Source organism: Talpa occidentalis, unplaced genomic scaffold (genome assembly GCF_014898055.3).
Source record: "Talpa occidentalis isolate TD23 unplaced genomic scaffold, MPIMG_talOcc4v2.1 talOcc4.12, whole genome shotgun sequence".
NCBI classification, from domain to species: Eukaryota; Metazoa; Chordata; class Mammalia; order Eulipotyphla; family Talpidae; genus Talpa; species Talpa occidentalis.
The window spans coordinates 82,396,458-82,421,064 of record NW_023601212.1 but is presented as its reverse complement, the minus strand read 5'-3'; the positions used below and the strand labels follow the sequence as shown (position 1 = coordinate 82,421,064).

At 39.1% G+C, this 24,607-nt stretch overlaps 1 protein-coding gene across 3 annotated transcripts in view; it reads right to left on the bottom strand.

The window, feature by feature from the left end:
- The window catches only part of SDK1 (sidekick cell adhesion molecule 1), a 714,488-nt gene that overhangs the window by 236,106 nt on the left and 453,775 nt on the right, over positions 1-24,607 (bottom strand). The gene's annotated exons all lie outside the window — the stretch shown is intronic.

Below are 24,607 nucleotides of genomic sequence, written 5' to 3'. Positions count from 1 at the left end.
AAAAGGAAGGAGGGAGCAATGCGCCCAAAGCCTCTTATGCATTGCAAGGAATCCCAGCTAGCCCTTTGGAGAGTCCTGGAGACAGGCCAGTGAGAACCCACTGCAAGCAGCACGCAGCCTCCACACATTCACTCATGTCCATTCTGCTGAGGGATAAAGCTATTCACTTTGGTGGCTAGAGATGGATAGTGATAGTTTCTGCTAATGATAGGCACACCATTGCTTTTGCCAATAACGTGAGCAATGGAACATTTGTGTGTGCATCTCTAACTGCAGTTTCTATGTGGAAATTTGAATGTGCTTTTTCCTCTAAGCAAAGTTAGAGGGCAGGAATATCATTCAGTTTCTCCTCATTGCTTTTCCTTTTTTAAAAAATGCCAGTTGTGTTAATAGAGGGTAAAAAGTTTTCAAGTTATCAAAGGTTCTTTCCAAATACTGTACTCAACGTTCTTTTTGCCTCAGTGTACAGATAGTGCCCTTTGGCAAGAAGTTAATTCTAAACAAGGTGTGGTGAAGGCCCAGGGCATTAGAACTCCGCTTCACCAGTCTCTGCTCTTCAGAGACTGGGCTGTCTTGTTTTGCTTTATTATATGCTCACGATAAGCAGACAGACTCTAAGCTACAACAGGATAAGGAGTAAGAGGGAAAGAGAGCTGACAAATAAATTTTCAAGGTCAAATTAAGAGCTGGACCTAGCAGGTTATGGACTGCCTGAGAGACTCTAGCTGCTGTCCCCACATCGCCAGCTGGGTGAAAATTACAATGACCATAATTAGGAATGCGAATCCAAGACTTGAAGTACCAGACAAGTGGGTACTGTGAAGGCTGCCCCTTCACCTCTGTCACACACACATATAGGAACAAGGAAAACAAACATTTTGAGTGGGAAGAATTACATCAGATAGGAGGAGGGTAATGGGTGAAGAAATTCATTATCTTCAGTGCTGCTTTGTAAACCTGAAAATTAACATGCCAAAACTCTTGGAGGGATAGTTAGTGGGAAGCTACAAATGAATTGACAGAACAGAGAGACCATGCGAATGAGAAAAATGTGCTACTTCTCCCTGGTTGCCTCTCAGGGAACCTGGAGAAATGCTCTGAACACTGCTGCATCAGTAACAAAGCAGAATGTGAGAGACCCAGAAGGAAGTGTGGGCAACACAGGTGCTATGTCCTGTTTGCTGAGTGACAGTGAAGATGCTCATGACCAGGAAGGCTTGGGGTGTGGCACCCACAGGTGAGATGCTGTCTCAGTCCTACTACCAGCATATGTTTGTCCTGATGCTCTGTCCACCATAATCCCCCTATCCAGAGCCCTCATTCAAAGTCAAATGCAATTTGAATCTCTTCCAAGAAGACAGCCAAGAGCCAAGCTAGAAAATGCCACAGTCCTTCATCTGTCTTCTCCCAGATTCCTTCCATTCCACTGATCATTAACTTGATTCACTGTTCCCCAAAAGTACTTGGAAGTCTGACTCCTCCCTGCCTTAGGCAGGTCTTCCCTACCTCCCGCCCTGGACAGATACAACAGCCTCTCCTCAACCCTGTATCTGTAGTTACACTCTCCCAGGTTACTCTAAACTACTGTCATTTTGAAAAAATCAAACCTCTGTTTGCAGGTGATTTGGATGTATCCATTTTGTACTTCTTAAATACCTATAGAAAATCCAAAGAGAAAAACAAATAGGGAAGCAGCTGGATTAATGCTGCAAATCAGGATCACTAACATCCAGAAGAGAATTTTTACAAAACTATATGATTAAGCCTTGCCTGAGACAAAGGCTTAGCCATCTGATATTACCCATGTTTTGAAGAGGAGTCAAAGGGACCCTCTAGGATCCTAGCAAATGCCACCAAGGTTAGGATGCAGGAGTTAGCATAGTCTGTGGGGCGGGGTCAATCTGTGAATGCCCAGAAAGGGCACAGGCATGAGAGACTGTGCACCAGCTAACACTTGGCTTAAATTTGAGATAGCCAGAAATCAAGTAATGAATAGATATGCTATTCCCAAACCTTGATGGGAATCAGGACACCTGGAGAGCTTGTTTATACAGATTGCTATGTGCCATCCTCTGAGTTTCTGAGTCCGTATATCTGGGGTGTAGTCTGAGAATCTGCATTTCTAACAGGCTTTCAGCTGATGCTCACACTACCAGTCTGGGGGACTGGTACCCCCCCCCCATTTTGAGAACTTCTCAAACACAGTAAATGCAGATGAAAGAGCAGGGTCCAACAATTTCTGAATTATTTCTAGATTATTGCTGGAATCCAGCAATTTCTATACTTTTTCTGGGATTATGGCTTAAGGAATTCTATTAGTCCTGTAATAAAACTTCCTCATGCAATTAGATTGAACTGTAGTCACTTCACTATAGTTCACAAGTTCATTAATGTGGCAAGATGAAGTTAAGTAATCCTAACAATGAATTTCATAATAAATAATCTAAAAAAGGGATCAATTTAAATAATATAAAAAATATTCCCCTCATGAAACAGAACACTTCAGGCAACTTTTGAATCAAATTGATTTAGATGAATCAGAAAATCCGAATCAAGTAAAAAACCCACTGAGGAGTCAATGACATACTGTAAATATGAAAATGAAATAATTAGGTATCAGGAAATACTGCTTTTAGATGAGAATACAATTACCAAATTAAAAATGCAGAAGCCCTGAAGAACAGATTGGATGATCATAACATCAAATCAGTTTATTTGGCTGGATTTGAGAGATTTCCTAGAATTCAGAGAAAATAGACTGAGCTATGATGAAAAGACAAGCAAAATGGTCGATTGATCAAGACATCGAATATAAGCATGAGGCATTCCAGAAGGTAAAAAGAGAGGCAGTGAAAGAAAAACATTAATCAAATTACCAATGTGGAAAACTTCCTTGACATAAACCAAGAAATTGTGCATCTTCAAATAAAAAGGGCTTACTGAGCACCAAGAAAGAGAGAACCATTTTAGCCGCAGCCCAATAAAACGTTTCAGCTACATGGACAGATAACTAACACTTCCAAGAGTCCAGAGAGATATAACATAGTATCAACAAAAGAAAAACAAAAATGAAAACCAAAAAATTCCTCAACATTTAATGTTAGAATGGAATGAAATGACAGCTACAGAGCTTTAATGGAATTAAATCATATCACAAATCCTAAGGATGTCAATCACCCCCTTCTCAAGGAGTCTGTTAGTTTTATTCCATGTAGCACCCGATGGTATTTTGATAAACACAGCAGTCAGGGCTGTCGGTACTATTTGCTGGAAATTCCTTGGAGCAAATACTTCCCGCCTGGCAGATTTCATACTAGAAGATGATGTCACAAATATACACTTGAGAGGAGAGGCTGTCAATCAGCTCTTACTGGCATGTGCCTGATAGATACCTCACTTTCAACCCTCCCAATCCATGGTGCCCAAAGTCAGTTGGCCAAGACTTGTGACTAGTAGGAATCAGTCAACCAGAATAATCATCTCAAGATTTAGAGAGAGAGAGAGAGACAACAGTCCACCACTGAAGCTGGGGAGGCTGTGATATAAAATTGAGCCTTATGGGAATAGACTGGTGAAGACAAGGAATCAGGAGTTATAAGGAGCAAAGATGAGCAGTCACGAGGCTCCTGAGTAATTGGAAAGTGCTTGGATCCAAGGATTTCTATTTTCAGTTTCTCAAGAGACATGAAGGTAGCTCGTTCTCAGGCCATGTGATATCCTCTTACTTCTTTTTTTTTCTTTCCCCACTTTTACACTAGAGCTAGCAAGTTTGCATGGGTATCTATGTCTCGGAACTAAGGAGGTAGGCTAGAACACCCTTTAGCACACCAGATCCACTTCTAGGAATTTATTGTAAAGACACGATTTTGATGTCCACATAGATACAGCTAAAGGGTTATTTGCCATCCTGACTAGGATGGTGAAAATCTGGAAACAATCTGAATGTTGAGAAAGAAAGAGAGCTGGATTAGTGAACCATAAGTTAACTTAGAAGAGGAAACTATTTAAAATGCTATAGCAGGTAGCAGGTAAACAGTTATCAGTTTACAGATAATATAATATTAGGTGAAAAATTGACAAGATACTATGTGTGGTACAATTCAATTTTGGTAAAAGTGTTCAGTTTTTTTTGTATGAAATGTATAAAAACGTTAACAATCATGAGTCTGGGTTCTAGAACTGTGAATTAAGTATATCGCCTATCTTTGTATTTTTGAAAACAACTATAATTCTTGTAAAAAGAAAGAACACGAACTCTATTTCCATAGCATTTATTTATATCTCAGCTATATCAGAATCAGAAAGTCAATCTATAATTTGTCTATTTATATGTTGGCCTTCACTTGAGGAAAGGGATGGTGCTTATTTGTTTTTTTTGCCCGCAGTGCCAGAGGCCTGCACAGAGAAAGCCCACAAGTTATTATCAAAAGCCTTCTTTTACCACTCCAAATACTTCATAAAGTTGACTCCAGAGCAATTGCTTTAGGTCCACAACTATCTGAAACTTACATATATTGCTTTCTACTATTATTTATCCTGTTTACTGTTCACTGTTTATTACTCTTCGCACATTCTCCCTCCACCTTCCTTTTGGCTATCTTATCTGAGGTCACCAAAAACCACCCAAAGGCGAAAACTTCCAATCTCCATCTCTAGCCCCAGCCTGATAGTTAAAACGCCAATTTGCCTTCTGGAAATTTCCATCTTGGCACCTAAAACTCAATGTAGCAAAGCAGAATTCACTGTCTATTTTCCTGCCCTCCTTCCCTGAAATATGCTTTGTATAGTCCTGACCCCTGGAAACATCGACATCATCATCAACTCAAGGTAGAAACATGAAAGTCAGAGAAGACATTCTCCTCTCTTTAGCCCCACAAATTAATACATGATTAAATCCCATTGAGTCTACATTCTCCCCAAAACTCACAGGTATGGTCCCTTCTCTTAACCTCTTTGCCACTCTCTTATGTGAAGATCTTCTGGTATCTCATCTGACATATTGCAAAAACTTTTCCTCAAATTGATCCGTATACTGTAGCCAGCATGATCTTCCTAAAACACTCCTATGTCTAAAATCCTTAATTAATTACCACAGCCCATAGAAATGCACAGCATGTTCTGTCAGTGAACCCAAGTGACCCTCTGGACCCCATATCCTATTACTTCCCTGAACACAAATTGGCCCCCCACTCACAACAAAGCTATAGCATTCCCAGGACGTTGTCCTGCCTCTATAGAGTGTTCTCTCTGCTCACGTCACCTTTCGCCTAGTCCTTTCAACTGCATCCTTTTCATCCTGAAAGGTTCAGCTAACTCATTTCTGTAACGCTTTCCCAGAACTGGTTCCTCCTGTAGGTTAATTAGGCGCCCCCTCTCTGATCCCAAAGACCCTTGTGCCTATCTATACTAGTGGTCAGTAACGCTGATCATGTCTCTAATAGCTGTTTTGCTGATTTCTCTCTCTCAGGACATGACCTCCCTGAGGTCCCAGTCTGTCTGTGAGATGTGTGTGCAGCCTGTGTCTTGTTCAGCCTCAGGTCCTAATGACTTGTATCTTATTCCTTCAAGTTAGCAGTTGTTAACTGCCCCATAGGGTCGAGCACAACAACATATCATTCTTACCAGTGACTTAGACCCACAAAACATAATCAGTTTTGGAGACTTCTGAACCATTTCTTTTTAAAAGTTCAAATCGTTACAAATTTAAGTTCTCAAAAAGCAAGTAAATTAACCACATTGTATGGATGTTTCCTCCACATTCCATTTAGCTTTTAATCACTCAGTGGGCTGTGAAGGCCACTCTGGAATGCTCTGGAGTCATCTCTTAGCCCTTCTCACCATGATTGTCACAGATACCTTACACTCTGTCTTTCAGCAAAATATCATTTTGAAATAAGAGTCGGGAGAGAATATTCTGCATGGGTGAGAGCAAGCTTTAAACTTTCCTGCCTTGGTTGTTTAAACGCATTTTGTAAAAATAGCTACAGCAATTAGGCCGCGCTTGTGCAGCAACTGCAAACATACCATTTCTGAGTTCAGGAGCATGAAAACCCTCTAAGCCGTTAATCTTATGTTTTCCCACTTCTGCCACAACCTCTCTGTGATTTCAGTGCGGTTTCTCTATATGTATATAAAACTATACACATTTCTTCAATTTCCCTGAATTTTTGACATGATTTTGCCCACCCCCGCCCCAATCTCTGAGAGCAGAATGTTATAAACATTTAAAAGACTTGACATGAAGCCAATAGACAAAATGGTAGAAGACGAGCAGAAGTGTAGAAAAGGCAAACAATAATGATGTAGACAGCATAGTGCAACAGCAACTTGCCCCTAATTACGATAAAGGCCTAAATGAACTGTGTAATGTGCTTGCTCTAACCAAGTAGGAGGGAAAGCTGCAAAGCACTTTTTCTAAATGCGAAATGCTGAGCTCTCCCTAGAACTGAGCCTCTGGAATTGCTCCTTACATTTCTTCAACATCTAGAACAGCCTCTTCTATCTTTGTAATAAAAGCAGGAAGCTTCTAAAAAGTAGGCACTGCCAAGGAAGGGTGTGTGGTATAGCAGAGAAGCCTGAGCTCTTAGCAGTCACTGGCCAGACGTGTGATCTGAGCCCATCAGTCACCTCCCCGGGCCTCCTTATTTTCTCTGGTGTGTCTGAGTCTAAGACAGCATATCAGGAGATCAGTGAAAGGGAAGACTAAGAGGAAAACATGAAGGGAAAGCAAAGAGAAATGGCTAGGGGTCAGCATCTGTCTCACCCCAAATAAGTTTTCTTTTTTTTTTTCTGCTCTCCGAGCCAAGAACAGATAAATACAGACAAGGCCCTGGTGAACTTACTCAAGGAGGTTTGGGAGTTGAGAGTGTAATGGGAGAGGAAAAGGACATCGAGACAGCTGTGATACATTCCAGAGAAAATAAAGGAGTGGGGTGGGGGAGCAAAGGTAGAAGAGAAAGGCCAGCAGAGAGGCAACAAAAAGAAGGGAGCCCAGCAGAAACCAGGCTGCATGCAACCAGGAGAGGGGGTGTTACCATGCGGTCCCCTGAGGGCTTCCCTTCTGGTTTGGTTCACATCCCCAGATGCTTCCTGAGCATTTACCTTCTCTCCTGTCATTCATCGCCCTTGACCATAGACTCTCAGTTTTAAAGGGGCAGGTAGGGAAGGAATAAGAGGAAAACAGAAGAGCACAGTCTGGTTTCTCTGAACCCTTACATGGAAACCATTTCATCTGTGTAAGAACAGGCAGTGCAGTGGAAAGGTCACACGAATTCTGGTTAAAGGACTGAAATACTTCTCCAACCAGTCAAGGTGTAAATAGACAAGGCAAATGTTCCTCTTACCCCACTAGCTGCCACATCCTTGGTTTCCCTGCTTCTTGCTTCCATAAATATTTGGAGGCCGGTGCTCATCTTTGCTCGAGGGGACGGTGAGTGGACAGCCAGCACGCACAGGGCCCAGCCAGCATGCACAGGGCAGAAGGGCTCAGAGGCAAACTCTCCACGCAGCAGCTGGGGGAGGTGGTGCCTCAGGGTTGTCAATATTCAAAGGTTGGCTTTGTTATCTTCAGCTTCTAAAGCTTAGCTCGAGCAATCATTACATTTTTTCCTATATTATCATCAAAACCTTTGCCAGGCTTTTCCTTCTTCAACCTCTCTGGACAAATGCAGTTTCTAAAACCATACTCTGCAATACTAGTTATATATGCTCATTTGTTCATGCAAAAATGCAGAGGGGCTATGGAGCACCAGTTACTGTGAAAAGAAGATTTTGTGGCCAGATAAATTTAGGAATTCTTCCTCTTATTAGAATTCACAATATGGGCACTGGCACATGAAAGCAAAATCTGGAAGCAATAAGGCAGTTTTACTTCCATGGCCAAAGAGCACAATTTAGGAGTTGATCCTCCTGTTTCTCCCGTACAACCTAGCTCCATCTTCCTAAATAGCTGTCATCACAGAGCTTCTTGGCTTTAAACCCATCAGGGAGGTCATCGAATAAACGTTCAACTCTTTTCAAGTTCCTTTGTTGCCTGGCTTGTTTTCTGCTTCCCTCATGCCCTTCATCCCAAGTGAATAGGACCACGTGTTCATTTCCTGCCCCTCTGAGCCCTGCTCACATCGACAGTTGCCTAGAATGCTCATCCCATCTCCAAATTATCAGCTTCTACCATGCTTCCAGGTACATCTCAAATGTCTCTGTGGCAGACAAGCTCTTTATCCAACTCTCCCAGGTCATTTATTTGCACCCTGCATCTTACTGACATACTAGACCAGTGAGGGTAAGGGAAGGACCTGTTCCTTATTCATCTTACTCATTTTCACATAAAGTGATCTCCCTCCCCCCCTGATATAGAACCAGAGAGAAAACAGTAATCCAATAAAAGAACTGGCTGGCATGAGCCAGCTTCAGCTGGAAGACCACGAGGAGGTCACCTAATTTCTATTGCCACCATTTTCTTAATTCAGCTTCTGCTCTGAGAAAAACACGAGCTGGAGATCTAGCTCTACCAAGGCAGAGGGAATGTCTCACAGGCTGTGAGAGGGTGTGCACATTCAAGCTGACCCATGTTTTGTATGTGTCATTTCAACTGTTGTCCCAATTAAACAAGTGAGGCTATGAAGAAATTTCCCAACTGGGTCACTCTTGTCTCCAAAATGTTTAGAGCCTACAGAGTGAAGGTCACCTTGTGGAGGCCCCTTTTGAAAAGTCAGGGTGCAAGGAGAGAGCGAGCCTACAGAGCAGCATGCACAAGTGAACTTGAGGAGAAAGGAGTCATGGGGCACTGGAGAAGAGGTCCCCTCGCCCCACAGCGAGTGTCACTTTTATGGGATACAATAGGATGTCGATTATCTAGACTAATTGGGGATTTAATGATCTGAATAATCAATTTTTTTTGGATAATTGATCAAGATGGATGTGAGAAGAAGAATCAGCTAGTCAGATAGAAGGGCCTAAGAACTGACCTTTCAGGTGACCTGCATTCTAAACATTGACATTGAGGACTACTGACAGGCTGAGGCAGGGGGAAACTGGGAGATGAGATACTCCTGCCCTTGTAGTTGGATGTGTCTGGACTGCATATTTGTGTCAAACCCCACGGGGAGTCAGGCACTGCTTCTAAAAGGTCCAGGAGAGCTTCAGCCCAGGAGGGCAGGCTCACGTAGCAGAATAGTATAATCAATACTTTTGAGGGACCTCAGAAAGTTCAGGCATCTTGCAGAATGTTAAGGAAAGATTCCTTGAACAGAAGAGTCCGGCCTCTTCAGGCAATATTCTGCAACATGCAGCTATTTTGCCTATACATGCAAATTCCCCAACAGAGAGGCTTTATAAATATGGTTTTTAAATGTGCTCCATAAGAGACAATTTTGAACAGAGCATTGTGCTGCAGTGAAGCGGCTGCACAGCAGAATAGTCTGTTTTTGATTTGTCTCTCTTCACAATATTCAGATTCTTTCTCTACTGTGGTTCGTGTGCTGGAGAGGTACAGAGCCCTGCAAATTCCACCAAAAAATAATGCAGCTGTCTGCTGATATAGCACGATGCAGGGAGCCACTCAGACACTGTGCCACTGTTTCCCTGCGAAAAAACATGAGTTCACATCAGCATCACCAGCAAGTGAACAGTCCTTTTAGATGGCCTTTCAATCCATGAGTGCTTTTATTATTTTTATACATTTTAAATGAACCTTACCCTTGGCCTCTACTTTTTCTCATATAAAATATTCCCTTCCCTGGGGGCGTAGATGCATAATGATCCCTACTGCTCATTTATGTTTTCAAGGTTGTGTTTCAATCCTGTTGCATTTAACTTTTATTCAAAAGAGGCTGATTTATGTGTTAAGAAGTACCTTAATTTAAGCAAGTGAAGTATACAAAAAGATAAAGTCATAGATCATGGATTAAGAGAATTATTTAATCACTGAGATTCTCTGTAGAAAATGTATATGTTCTTATTCTTAGATTGTATAGCACATCAACAAACTTCATCTATACATACTTTTATTTGGAAGATGCTACACAGGCACTGTGGGGACCACAATACCACCCCTGCTCTCTACATGCTGCCTGTGCTCACTTTTGAGAGAGTTAGGGACTCACAAAAGTACTAAAAGGTGGATTATTGCTGCTGGGTGGACACACCAGCCTAAGCAGAGGCCACACTAGGAGGACCAAGGAGTTCCCACCTTACCCTGGTTGCACTCCTCACACTGGCCAAGAGCATCATCCACAGAACAGAAGAGGCATCTGTCTCATGGTTGAGGCAGGATTTAAGGCTGGAGTTACTGGTGACCATCTGGTCACTACCTGAAAGCTTGATTGAGAATTGAGCCAAACTGGGGGACAGCAGAACCAGAAATAGAAACTTAGTTCAATGAAGTCCAGCATGTCTCCAGTGTGTCTGAAGACAGTCTGCTCATGGACCCTCTATTGTTTGTGCCAAGAAATTTCCTATTTATTTTTAAAGCTAGTTCCAGGAAAAAATAATATTCAGGGCAACCAACAGGAAAATGGGCCAAGAGTTAGAACCAAAAGGACTGCCTTCCTAATCTGCTACCTCTCCTGCCTACTTAAGTAGAGAATGACCATATAGATGTGCCACAGATGGACAGTCCTAGAACCCCAATATTACCTATGTCGGTAGAAAGAATGTCCACAGAAGCAGGAGATTTCAACCCTTGTCTTACAAGTGTGGCTTCTTTCTTCATTATTCCAAGGAAAAAATTATTTCTTTCCTTCCTGGAGCCCCCATAAATGTGCAGTCTTTCCTACTCTACATATAAGAGAAGACATAAGTAAAATAGATTTGTTATGTGTTGTCTTACAAAAGAATATGATTTTCCTTTTGATATCTAAAATGTATTTTTTTTTTTTTAAATAGAGGCATGTTTTATTTATTTGTTTGTTTGTTTGCTTGTTTTCTTTATACATGCACTGGGTACAGTCAGAAGCACGGGAGGGTGAGAGAATTCACCAGAGCCAGAGCGGGGAGCAGAGCAGGCAGAATGACGAAGTACACTGCTGAGGGGAGCAGCGGGTGCAGCAGGAGAGGTCTGCGCGCCATGTGGGACCCTCCTCCGGTGGCCGGGAGCAGCCGGGGATCGAACTGGTGCCGCAGAGGCCGCGGGCAGCTTCGCAACCCAGCGCTCAACCGCTGCGCCACCGGGGAGGCCCATATCTAAAATGTATTAACAATGACTTGAAAGAGAAATACAATTATCAGTATTAGTTTAGTTGTGATGAAAGTTTGAGATGACTTGTTGTTACATTTTTTAAAGGAAGGAGGAGATTATTAGCAGACTTTTGTACCAGATGGACCAAATATCTTGAAATTTCTTCCATACCCTTTAAGGGGCCATTCCATATGAATCACTATTCTGTTTCCATATGACCCACCTACCTGGCCATAGTTGACTGAACCATTGATGGGCATCTGGCCAGCAGTCTATGAGGGCATCTGCCAATGTAGGTTTGGCACTGTGGGGAACTAGACCAAGCAGACCTTCACCTGGATTGAGCAACATTTTTACTTCCATGCGTACTTGTGCAATGAATTGTCCATCGCTTTCTGGAACATAAATGAATGTTTGTTTTTTGCATCTCAATGTGCAAAGTGTATTGGCCAACAGCAGGTATAAACTAGGTTATGAATAAAGTTCATGAACATTCTGTATGTTTCTTTACTACAGCCTCACTACATTAGACTATAATTTTTATTTCTCTTTATGTATCTGATTCACTGACTAGGACCCACACCTTCCTGTATTGCTATCATCAAATGCTGCAAAAAAAACAAACACTCATTTAGGTTCCAGAAAGTTATGGAAAATTCACTGCACAAGTACATATGGAAACAAAGAAGATTGCTCAATTGTGGACATCTAGTAAATGTTTGTTGAGTAAAGGAAAGCTAAGTAGTCAGAGAAGTTACAGAACAGACAAGGAATAATGTATTGATGCAGGAGTGAATATATATTGATTCAGCATTATCCCAAAATCTAAATCAAACAAACAAACAAAAAATACTCTCCTGAAGTAACAGCTGAATATAAGCAATACAGGCAAAAATATTCACTCAAGCCATTTATATTGTCATTGAAATACGCTGGATGCATGGTATACACAGCTGAGCAATATGCAACAAGAACTAGGCAAATCCAGAGCTAAAAAGCATTGACCTTAACTCTGAATATCTCATATGGTAACTAAGCAGAAGTAAGTTCACACCAGTGAGAATGGTCCATCTCAAAAAGACCAGAAACAATAAATGTTGAGAAAGTGTGGAGGACAAGGAAGCATCTTACACTGTTGGTAGAATGTACACTGGTCCAGCCCCTAAGGAAAGCAGTGTGGAGATTTCTATGACTAATTAAAGGCTGACTATGGACCTGCCACATGATCCAGCAATTCTACAACCTTGTATCTACCTGAACACTGAGAGGGGGAAGGGCATCTGAAGGGGAAGGGTAAGAATGGGAATGGGGATTGAGAACAGTGGACTATGGTGGAAGACGATGGAAGCTTTGGGGGTGGGTGTACTATGGTGACTATACCTGACGGGGTAAAGTTTCTAATGTCAAAACATGAGCAAAGTCAATAAAAATATTGAAAAAAAACAACAACATAGAGGAAAGTTGAAATAAGACCCTCACTACCTTTGTTGTTTGATTGTTACATTTTTGTGATTTATTTTCTTATGCTAAGAGGCTTTTCAAAAAACACAAAATGACCATTTCACATAGCAATTTTACCCCTAGGTATATACTCCAAAGACTTGAACACAGACTCTTATAGATACTTGCATGTGATTATTCATTGCTGATGTATTCATTCATAATAGTCAAAATATGGAAACAACCAAGAGCACAACAGCAGGTATATGGGTAAACAAGTTGTGGCACATTCAAACAGTGAAATATTATTCATTCATAAAAATAATGTAGGTCAAATACATACTACAATGTAGATGAACCTTATTTTAAGTGAAATAAGCCATACATAAAAAGACAAATATTGAATGCTTCTACTTCAATGAAATATTTAATAAATGCACATTCATCGAGAAAGAGGTTACTAGGAGTGGTAGGAGAAAAATGAATGGGGGATTATTTGCTTTATTAGTACAGAGTTTCTGTCTGGGGTGATGGAAACATTTTGAAAATAGATTTTAGTGATGGTTGCACAATGTTAAGAAAGTAATTTCACTGAACTGTACACTTAAAAATGGTTAAATGGAAAATTTAATGTTATATATATTTTACACAATAAAAAAATTCCTTTAAAGATTTCTGATATTTTATTACATGGCAGAATGAGCGATCATGGACCCAATCCCTGCTATAAGCACATAAGATTCTAGGCATAATAGAAGAAAGAAATTCAGAGCTAAGCTTGATAGAAAAAAATAAGACAACCAGTATGTGTCAGAAAATACAAAAGGTCAAAAAGATACAGAAATATTACCTGTATTTTGTAGGACTCCTTAATGTGAAAAATTAACTTCAACCACTTCCAAGGCAATGAAGCTAATGAAACAATGGCAGAGTAATACTTCTTCAATCCATGAAGACATACAATATAGCCATCATTAGGAAGTATCAACATATTCAAACAACAAACTTTACATTCCTGAACTTGAGACAATGGAGTAGTTTGGAAAAGACTGTAAATTAATGAAGCTTGAAATGAGTAAACAAAAAAATAAAATTCTAACAAAATAAAATACTAAGAAAAAAGAGCAAATATAACTTCTACAAAATGAAAAATATAGTCACTGGAATTAAAAACTCAAAGGTGAGGATAAACATCAGATAAGACAGAGCTAAAGTGAAAATAATTAAATGGAAGAGAGATCAGGGATTCTGCCAGAATGTTGCAGAGATAGATAAAGAGACAGTACCTATGAAGATACTATAGGTAAGATACTAGGCTAATAAGGAGGCCCAAAATATGTTTAACTAGGAGTTCTAGACATAGAGCATATAAGAAGAGAAAAGCAATATATTTAGAAAAAAATAAGGTTAAGAATTTTGGAATTGAAAATGACTTGATTTCTCAGACTTATTAAACAGGAGGAAATAAACTGCCTAGTGAAACTGCAGACAGCAAAGACAAGGGGGGAAATCTTAAAAAAACCATAGAGAAGATTACCCAAAAAGAATAATTGAACTGGCAGATTTCTTATCAGAAAAATAAAGTGGCTAGAAGAAAATGGAATAATAGCTTCAAGGGGTTGAAAGAAAGTAAACTATCCACCTAGAACTTTATACACATTCAGTCTATCATTCAAGAATGAGTGTAAAATCACCTCCAGTGACACAAAAGCATAAGCACAAGTATTCACTGTGGCTTTCCTTATAACAGAAAAACAGCCAACATAGTTTAAACATCTATATACAGGAAATTGGTAAAATGGTATAAGAAGTATGTAGCAGCTAAAAAAAAAAAGAACAGTGAAGATTTCTGAGAAATGATTTCCAGGATATTAACTCAAAATAGAACAAGATAATGAGCATGCAAGAAAATATATGCTTTTATATACAGTGAAGGGAAAACAATACCTTGCTGTTGCAGAAAGTGAGACATGCTCAAAATCACATATGAATGTTTTAAAAATATATAGGAAACACTGAATGAACTCCCACCAGTCAAGTTTGGAATGATCTGAACATCAAAATGAGTAATTGAAGGACTAAAGTGTAAAATATTGAATTAACAAAAAGAATATGAGCCAATTTTAAAAATAAAACAGAGACGGGAAAGCAGTTCTGAACAGGAATATATTGACTTAAGCATAGTTAAAATGGTAGAAGTTTTAAAAAATCACTAGTATATTAATCATTATGGTAACATTTGATTGAGACAGAAGTCAGTAAATGTGACACAGGGTAGAGATTATTGGTAAACAAAATAGTTGCTTAGTTTCAAAGCATTAACCACACATTTTTAAATGCATTACAAAGAAAAAAAAGTACCTTAACATTTGTAGACATCTGTAGGCCTCCACTTGCCCAAAAAATCACTTAACCAAAACCCATCAATAAGTAGACAAACTGCCAAGTGCCCTCTGATGTGGTTCACTGAGAGGGGCATAGTATTGCCTGATGTTTAACGTTACTCTAACAAAGAGGAAATAAATAGAAACATTCAAGACAGAAAAACTGTCTGCAAAAGTACTGACCTGGATTTTTTTTTGGGGAAAAATGTCAATGTCAAGACAAATAAAAGGCCAGGAAACTCTTACATTAAGGTTAAGGAAATGAAGGGGACATGAAAAATAATGCAATGGATAATCCTTAGTTGATGCTGGCATTGAAAAAAGAAAAGCTATGAAGTCTTTATTATTATAATTAAGGACATTGGAGATAGGTTATATATTAATATTAGATAAAAGTACTAAATCAATGCTGAATTAGAAAGAATGAATGATAGTTTTATTGTGCTTATGTAGGCGAATGGTCTTGTTTGTAGTAGATACTGGAATATTTCAAGTGGATTGCAAGTGACAAATTCTCAAATGTGTCAGTTTAAAAAACTGTGTGTGTGTGTGTGTGTTGTGTCGGGGTGGGAGGGGAGAGAGGGGGAGAGAGAGGGAGAGAGAGGGGTAGAGAGAAGGGGAGAGAGAGGGGGAGAGAGAGAGGGAGAGAGAGCAAGCACGCACAAGCCAGAGAGAGCACAAAAGTGGGAAAATGCTAGTAATTGTTGACTATAAGTGGAGGGAGTGCAACGCTCATTTTCTTCATTTTACATTTCTGCAGGTTGAAATTTTTCAAAATAAAAGTGAGAAGACAAAAGTGTGGTGAAGACAAAAATTTCCAATTTTAATTGGAAATTACTTCTGAAGGCAGTTCTTTTATAGGGACATTAACCCTGAAGGAGCGGGGTGTGCGAGAAGTAACAAGTGTAAACTAAGTTGATAAATCTATCTAAATAAGCATCATTAAAATATAATTTTGTATTGTCATTGTAACAAACTTTGGGATTCAAAACAAGAAAATACTAATACAGTACACAACAAAGATTGAAATATAATATAATATGTTGATTAATTTTAGACTTAATTTAATTATGTATGTTAAATAGCTGAGAGTAACCACTATAAAATGGAATTATTTATATAAATTTAAAAATATACAAATGTTGCTTTATAAAATTATGGGGATGGAAATAAATATTAGAGGAATAGAAAATTATGAATTAGAAGGAATCATACCAACTTCAGATTAATGGTTTCCATAGCAAAGAGAGAAGGGGATGGGAAGGTAACGTTTTCTGTAAAATTGTACTTCTTTAGAAAGTTGGATTTTTTCATAGTAATCTCTAGAGGATCATAAGAATTTACCAAGGACATCATCACTACTGAAATTCATATGGAACCACAAAAGACCCTGAATAGCCAAAGCAAACCTGAAGAAAAAGAACAATGATATCATGTTCCTAGACTTCAAACTATACTATAAAGCTATAGTAATCAAAAACAGTATGGTACTGGAATAAAAACAGATCAATGGAATGAAACTGAGAGTCCAAAAATAAAATAAAAAATAAACCCACACTTTTGCACAGTTTGGCTCCTATGACAAAGGACCCAAAGGTATACACTGCAGAAAGGGAAGCTTCTTCCACAAATGGTACTGGGGAAAATGGACAGGCAGATGCAAAAGGATGAAACTAAACCACTATCTCACACCATATACAAAAATTAACTCAAAATGGATTAAAGACTTGGATGTAAGACCTAAAATCACACAATGCATTGAAGAAAACACTCCACAACATTGACTACAGTGATGTATTGTGGATTTGTCACCAACAGGCAGAAAAACAAGAGAATATAAACAAATAGGACTACATTAAACTGAAAAGTTTCTGCACAGTGAAAGAAGCCATCATAAAAAAGGAGAAAATACATTGTACATTGGACAAGGAACTGATATCTAAGATTTAAAATTAATTCATGCAACTCAACAAAAAGAAAATAAATAGCCCAATCAAAAAATGGGCAAATTAAATGGACACTTCTCCAAAGAAGACAAAGAAGTGTCTTCCACTCCTTTCAAAGAAGGAGCAAATACAGACGACCACCAGGGCATATGAATAGATGCTCATTATCACTTATCATCAGGGAAACACAAATTAAAACCACAATGAGATACCATCTCACACCTGGAAAGAATGGCTCATATCAAAAAGACAAGAGACAACAAGTGCTGGCAAGGACATGGAGAAAAATAAACCCTTGTATGCTGTTGTTGGGAATGTGGGCTGGTCCAGCTCTTATAGAAAACAGTATAGAGGTTTCTTAAAATACTAAAAACGTATCTACCATATGCTCCAGCATTCCACTCCTAGGTATCTAACTGAAGAATGCCAAAACATGAATTCAAAGGGATATTTGCACCCTATCTTCTTTGTAGCACTATTTACAATATCTAAGTTATGGAAACAACCTACGTGCCCAAGGATGGATGAGTGAATTAGGAAGATGTAGCAGATACACACACACACACACACACACACGTACGTGTGTGTGTATATAAATATATATATATATACTACATATATATATTTATATACACACACACATACACACACAATGGAACAGTTCTAAGCTATAAAAAAAACTAAGATGAACTCTCACCATTTGTGACAATGTGAATGAAATAAGCGAAGTCAGAAAGGGAAAAGTATCAGGTGGTTTCACTTATATACAGAATATAGAGAAACTAAACGAAAGGTGAGACAGAACCAAACCAACAACAAACCTTAAAAGCCTGACTATGGAAGTGAGATTATGGGGTCAGAGGAAGGTGGTAAGCAGGGTGTAAAAGGGGCCTAACTGACTATAGTGGAGGACTGTGGGTAGGCTGGTATCTGGTGTGGTGTGGTAACATACATCTGAAGAGGTGTGATCCTATAACTCTGAATCATGCACAGTGTTGTAAACCAATGGTACCCCAATTAAAAAATGTTATGTTTGTTAAATTTGGTGGGGCACACTGTTATCAAACTATAGCTTTATACATATCTGAAATATTTCACAATTAACTCTTTAAAGAATACATTTGAAATTTTAGCATTTATATGGCCAGACAGAATGTGAGCAAGGGAGTCAACACCGAAAGGAAGAACTATGATTTGCTACGAAATTCCTGCAGTTGAGACATGAATCAGGACCCAAGGGAGCAGGGGCACTCAGGGGTCAGGGAATGTCCCCTGGAGAAGCATCAGAATGCACTCACACTACAAGACAACTGACAGGTAGACAAAGGCTTCAGCATAGAGAGACAAGGTGGCACAAACACAGAGTGAAGCAGAGGAGGGCATCTGAACACTGGCACACGGCTGGGGTGACTGAGGGTTGGTATGGGGGGAATGTTGCTGATGCTCTGCTGGGAATGCTTGAGTGCAGAAGCAGAGCATCATGCCTGGAGAGATGATTCTGGACCAGAAGATGAGGTGAGGGCGTTACCTGCTTTCTCATTCAATCTCTCCACAACCCTCAAAGGAGGTCAAGCCCACTCCCATTTTACAAATGAGAAAATTGATAATTAGAGAAAATGAGTGGTTCACTTGTCACATAATACACGGCAGACAGAGATGTGAATACAGTTTTCTGAATTTAGAACTCTGCTCTCAAAGACATTTCAACCTGGAGGTGGGAGATATTATAGATCCTTAAACAGGGAACGAGCACGAACAGATGCGCCATGAAAACAGCCCTGTGAAAGTCTGAGAGCAGAACATCTCTACAGGGGAAGTGAGGGTGAGACAGTCAAAAATTAAGGCAAATTTGGAGATCTCGCAACACCAGACCAAGGACGAGGAATGTCTTGGTTTTCCAAAATAATTCTCTCACACCTTTCATTTGATGTTATCAGTAAAACTGGCAGGATTACAAGAAATAAGGTACAAGAATTTCATAGTAAATCACAAATTTCATTTGATGTTATCAGTAAAACTGGCAGGATTACAAGAAATAAGGTACAAGAATTTCATAGCAAATCACAAATTTCTCATGATTAAAACTGAAACCAAGAAGAAACATAGAATTGTACTCATAAAATAATAAAATGAGTTACAAATGTACTGTTTCACCTTACTATTGATTGGAAAACCATTAGCCCAGAATGTATGATAATCTGTGGTTTGGGCTGTTTAAAGATACAATTTTCTCTAAGCAAATCCACAGCATAAACAAGCTACTAAGATGCATTTGGTCTAGTCAAAAGTAAACTTTTCATTTGTAAATGAAAAATGTTCACCGAAATAAAGCCATCATTTATTTATTAAAACATATTTCCAAAGAGCTCTAATTGCTAAGACTTAGTTTGATAATCAAGGGACAAAATGTCTTTAACATTATAAGACTAAATTTTTAAATTAGTCATTCAAACTTTTTACTAATTCAGATGACTTATTACCATAAGTCAGAAGTACAGAGATGCTGCTCTTTTGTTTCAAGAGCAATTATTTTCTTAAGAACAATAGGATGTAAAAAGCAAAAGAAAAATTATAAAATTGCAAAAATATTTGCAATAGATTATCTATTTGATTGGTCTAAAGCCAATCAAAAATGAACAAAGTACATAAAAATACATAACAATTTTCATTGTCCAATTTTAATTATAACATGCATATTTATATAATTTTCCACATATTACTTTGAAAATTTAAAAGTTAGTTAAAAAGAATTATTGAGAAAAGATATCCAAAGGATAGAATGACAAGAACACTGTACAGAAGGCAGAATATTTTCCCTATCTCTATGCTTTTACTCACACTGATTTTTCAAGCTGGAAAATCTTTGCCATCATTTTTAAGTCCAATTGCACCCAACTCTGAGGTTTAGGTTAACTGGCAGTCCTTCAGGGAAGCCTTCCTGGATAGCCCCAACCCCAAACCAACCTCTCTTGATGATTAATAGAAATACTATTTCTATACTTTTCCCCTTTCCTGCTTATGTTACAGCCACTGATGTTTGTGTTTTCTATTCCTCCTGGAATGTGGGCTGCCTCTTTTTCACAACACCAGCATGCCGACCGTGTTGTGGTCTATATGCACACATCATGGCTTCATGCAGCAAGTTCTTCTTCCATATGTGAAAAGAAGTGAATGGAGAGAAGTATGTTAAGAGCAGCATAGAAGGATGGAAATAACCCAAATGCCCAAAAATAGATGACACATCAAGAAGATATGGCACAGATACACAAAGGAATATTACTCAGCAATCAAAAAAGATAAACACATGCAATTTGCAGCAACACGGATGGAGCTGGAAGGGATCATGCTCAGCAAAATAAGCCAGAAAGAAAAAGAAAAATACCAGATGTTCTCACTCATAGCAGGAATTTAGAAAACCTAAATAAGGGACCAGGATCAGGAAAAAGGCTAATTATAAAAAAGTAAAAATCAAAATCAACAAGCAACTATAAACCAGAGACACACTATGAGTGTGGGGGAGAGGAGGGAGTAAGATCAAAACAAGGGAGGGGGAATTGGATGGGGACTATAACCAACATGAAAATGCATACATTGTGGGCCTCCCCTAGTGGTGCAGCGGTTGAGTGCTAGGCTGCGAGGCTGCCCGCAGACTCTGCAAGGGTCCCCCAGCGAGGGTCCCCCATGGTGCGACAGATCTCTCCTGTCACGCCTGCTTCTCCCCTCAGCAGTGCATTTTGTCAGTCTGCCTGTTCTGTTCCCCGCTCTGGTGAATTCTCTCACCCTCCCGCCCTTCTGACTGTACCCAGTGCTTGTATAAATAAATAAATAAATCTTTAAAAAAAAAAAGAAAATGCATACATTGTGCAAAAATGAAAAATGATGTAAAAATATATATAAAATAAAATAAATAACACACGCACACACAAAAGAGCAGCATAGAAGGAAAGGAAATACAAAGAAAGGAAAAAATACAGAAAAGAGAAGATAAAATAAGGGAGTAGGGTAAAGGAGAGAAAGGAAATGGCAAGGGAACAGAATGTGGGAAATATAATGAGAAGGCCATCAGCATTTGAAGAATCATAACAACTCTGTTGAACACTAAAAGTACATAAACAATAGCAACATTATTCACAGTGGCCAAAAGGTGGAAGCAACTCACATCATAGACTCAAGTCCATATGGATGAATGGATAAAGACAACATGGTCTATCCATAAAATGGAAATTGAGCTTTGGAAAGGAAGGAAATTCTGCCAATGCTGCAACAAGGCTGAACCTTGAGCAAACTATATTAAGTGAAAAAAGGAAAAATACTGTATGCTACATGAAGTATATGAAATAGTTGAAGCAGACAAATTCAGAGGCAGAAAGTAAAAGGGTGGTTTCCAGGGGATAAGGTAGGGGAGAATACATAATTATTTAATGGGGACAGAGTTTTAATTTGGGAAGATGAAAAAATTCTAGAGATGGAGTTGGAATAGTCGTAAAACAATGTGAATATACACACTACAGAAGGTACACATAAAATAGTTAAGATGGTAAGATGTGTGCTTTACTACAGTTAAAATTTATTGTATTTAAAAAGTATTGTGTTTTGGGCTTCCCTGGTGGCACAAGGGGTTAAGACACAACCTATGAAGCTATCCGCAGCCACTGCAGCACCAGTTGGATCCCCGGACAGAGAGCAACCCACATGGCACAGCAGACCTCTCCTGACACACCCACTGCTCCCCGCAGTGTATTTCCATCGATCTGCCTGTTCTGTTTCCTGTTCCATCTCTTGTGAATTCTCTCACCCTCTACACCTCTGGACTGTACCCCAGTTCTTGTATGCATAAAAAAATAAATCTTTAAAAAAAGTATTGTATTTAAAAAGATGGAGAGGAGTTTTGTTTCATTTATGATGTAATAAAGGGGATCAGATTTATTTTCTCACCTTAAACAGCTAGAAAATCCAACAAAATATATGAAACAGAGACTTTCAGTCACTGGGCTATGGGCAGCACAGGACACTGTTCTTCTCTCAGTGAAAGAGGACAAAAACTTATGTCCACTTACTGCATTTCCAGCCCAAGGTGAGGGAACGCAAATAGATTCCAGAGGACCTCCTGGGTTGACAAGACAGAGTTCAGAGTTTGGGGAGGCCAAGGAAGCTAAACCTAGTGGGATAGAATCCCAATGAAAAGGTCAGTGCAGAGATAAAGCCACAGAAATCTACAAAGAGGCACCCTCTGGCCTCCTGCTGGGTGGATCTGTGCATCTGTGATTATGCGGGAAAACAACCAAGGTGAGGGGGAGCTGGCAGTGTTGCCCTAAGAGCCCAACATAGCTAGAAAGAGTTTGTACTCCCACCAACTCTCATGCACAGGGCATTAGGGAGACTTCTCGCCAGAGACTGGCTTTTCAGGAAATGTTACAGCAGGGCCTTCAGGCAGAAAGAGAAGGGTGCCAGAGGGAAGCTGTATATACACAAGGGAACAAAGCACACCCAAAATTGTAAATATGTGAGTAAAGTAAGAGTTTTGTTTCTCGTTAAAAAAAATTATTTAAAAGAAAAGTTAGAGAATCAGTAAAGACATGGAAGACTTGAACAACATTATAAAACTTGACCTAATTGATATTTATAGACCATTCCATCCAACAACAGCAAAATACAACTTCTTTTGTAAGAGCACATAGAACATCTGGCAAATTATTTTAGGCCATAAAACAAATAATAAATTTAAAAGGACTGAAATCATGCAAAACATTTTCTCTGACCAAAACAGAATTAAACCAGAAATCAATAGTAGAAAGATATTTGGAACTAGCTAGATATCCCCAACTAGCTAGAATTTAACAATACATTTATAAGTAACCTATGGGTCAAAGCAGAAATTACAAGGGAAATTAGAAAATATTTGCCATGAATGATCATGAAAACCCAACATATCAAAAATTGGGGGTGTACCTAAATTAGTACTTATTTATAGCATCAAGCAAAAAAAGGAAGAAAGTCACTAATTAGTGATTTATGACTATGCAACTTCAAAATGAAGAGCACTAAAGACGGTGCAGAGGACGGAGAGCATGCACCTGGTCCTTCAGAGTGTTGGCATCTGTCCTCATGCTCACCGCTTCATAGGTGGCAAGATGTTGCACAACCTCCATGTGAGCACAAGAAGAAAACCTTCCTGGATGCCCTGCTACTTAGCAGATTTCTGCTCAATTCTCAGCGGCCACAGCTTTGTAATATAATTGTGTGTATCTGGAAGTATCTGGGTCCTTGGTCCTGGCTCAGCTAACTAATGGTGTTGGTGACATAGGGAAAGCCTCCAATAAAATGAATCACCATATAAAACTGAGGGATTAAATCATCATGCTCTGATACCTAAACATACAAATGACTTCTTGTAGTGATTGTGAAATTGAATCTGTACATACTAAATTCTTGAATTACTTTTTTATTATCATCTCTTTCTTCACCTATAAAGATTTCCTCCAACATACTGGATATTCTGCGCTTTTCTTTTTATCCTATAATAGAAAATCTTGCAGCATTCAAAGCCAAAGCGACAATATTCTTGGAGGACTAAATGAGCAAAACATCTATTAGAGACACATCGATAATTAATAGGTGTGAAATAAACATGGCATCATTTTGCTTCTGTTTCGATATACATATAATGTATAATGAAGTGTATTTCCTTTCAGTGGATTTGATGATGATACTGTAGCTATCCAGGAAGATGAATTGATGGAGATTCTGAAGCACTGCTAGGCTGCAAACTAAAGCACATAATTCCTTTCAGTGCTTCATTTCATTTTGGGAATTTTTACCTGGATATCCCATAAAGTTCTGGTAAGAAGAGAGTCATATCCCCCACCATCCCAGGGGCCTGGCACTGCTGTTCTGCCAAGGCTTCAAGGAGGATTTAGTAGAGAGGGAACACATAGATTCACACTGATATCCCAGTCACCTAGCTCCCAGGACGGGTGTGCAGTCCCCAAGCCCAGAATGTTGAAGGGGAAGCTGTTAATTTAGCAGGAGCCATGCATATTTTTAAACTGCTCCTGATCACAGTTGCAGGGAGAAGTAAATTAAATTTTATGAAAGCTTTGACTTTTAATACTATCGGTAGTATATTAAAGTGTTCTGAAGGTAATTTATGGTACATATTTTCTATAACTGGTCCAACTCCAATGATGGAAAGCTTGAAAAGCTTCAAGCATAAAGTACTTGAAACACTCCTTGCCATATTTAGAGTGGGAACTCTCAGGAGACATTGCTTAAGAGGCTTCCTGTATCTTTTAGTGAATTTATTCTCCTGTCTTAAACATCTGCAGTGCCTGGCCAGTGTGAAACCAGCAGGATGTCACTGGCAGTCAGGTTAAGAGAGGTTTAGAAGGAAAATGCAGGGCATATGTCCAATTCTTTGGCAGTGCCACACAGGTGGTACTTTGAGAAGATTTCCACATGTAAATCTTATACATCTACAGTAGACTATGGCTTCCTTGAAGGCCACTGAGTATTACATAAATACTGTAGGAATTAGATATATTTATTCAGAATGCTAATATGGTTTGCTTGCTATCTAAAGGGTAATTTTTAAAAAGTCTTAGTTGACTTGATGTATCAGGATAAAATACTGAGTGGATCAATCGCTACTTTAAATCAACCCG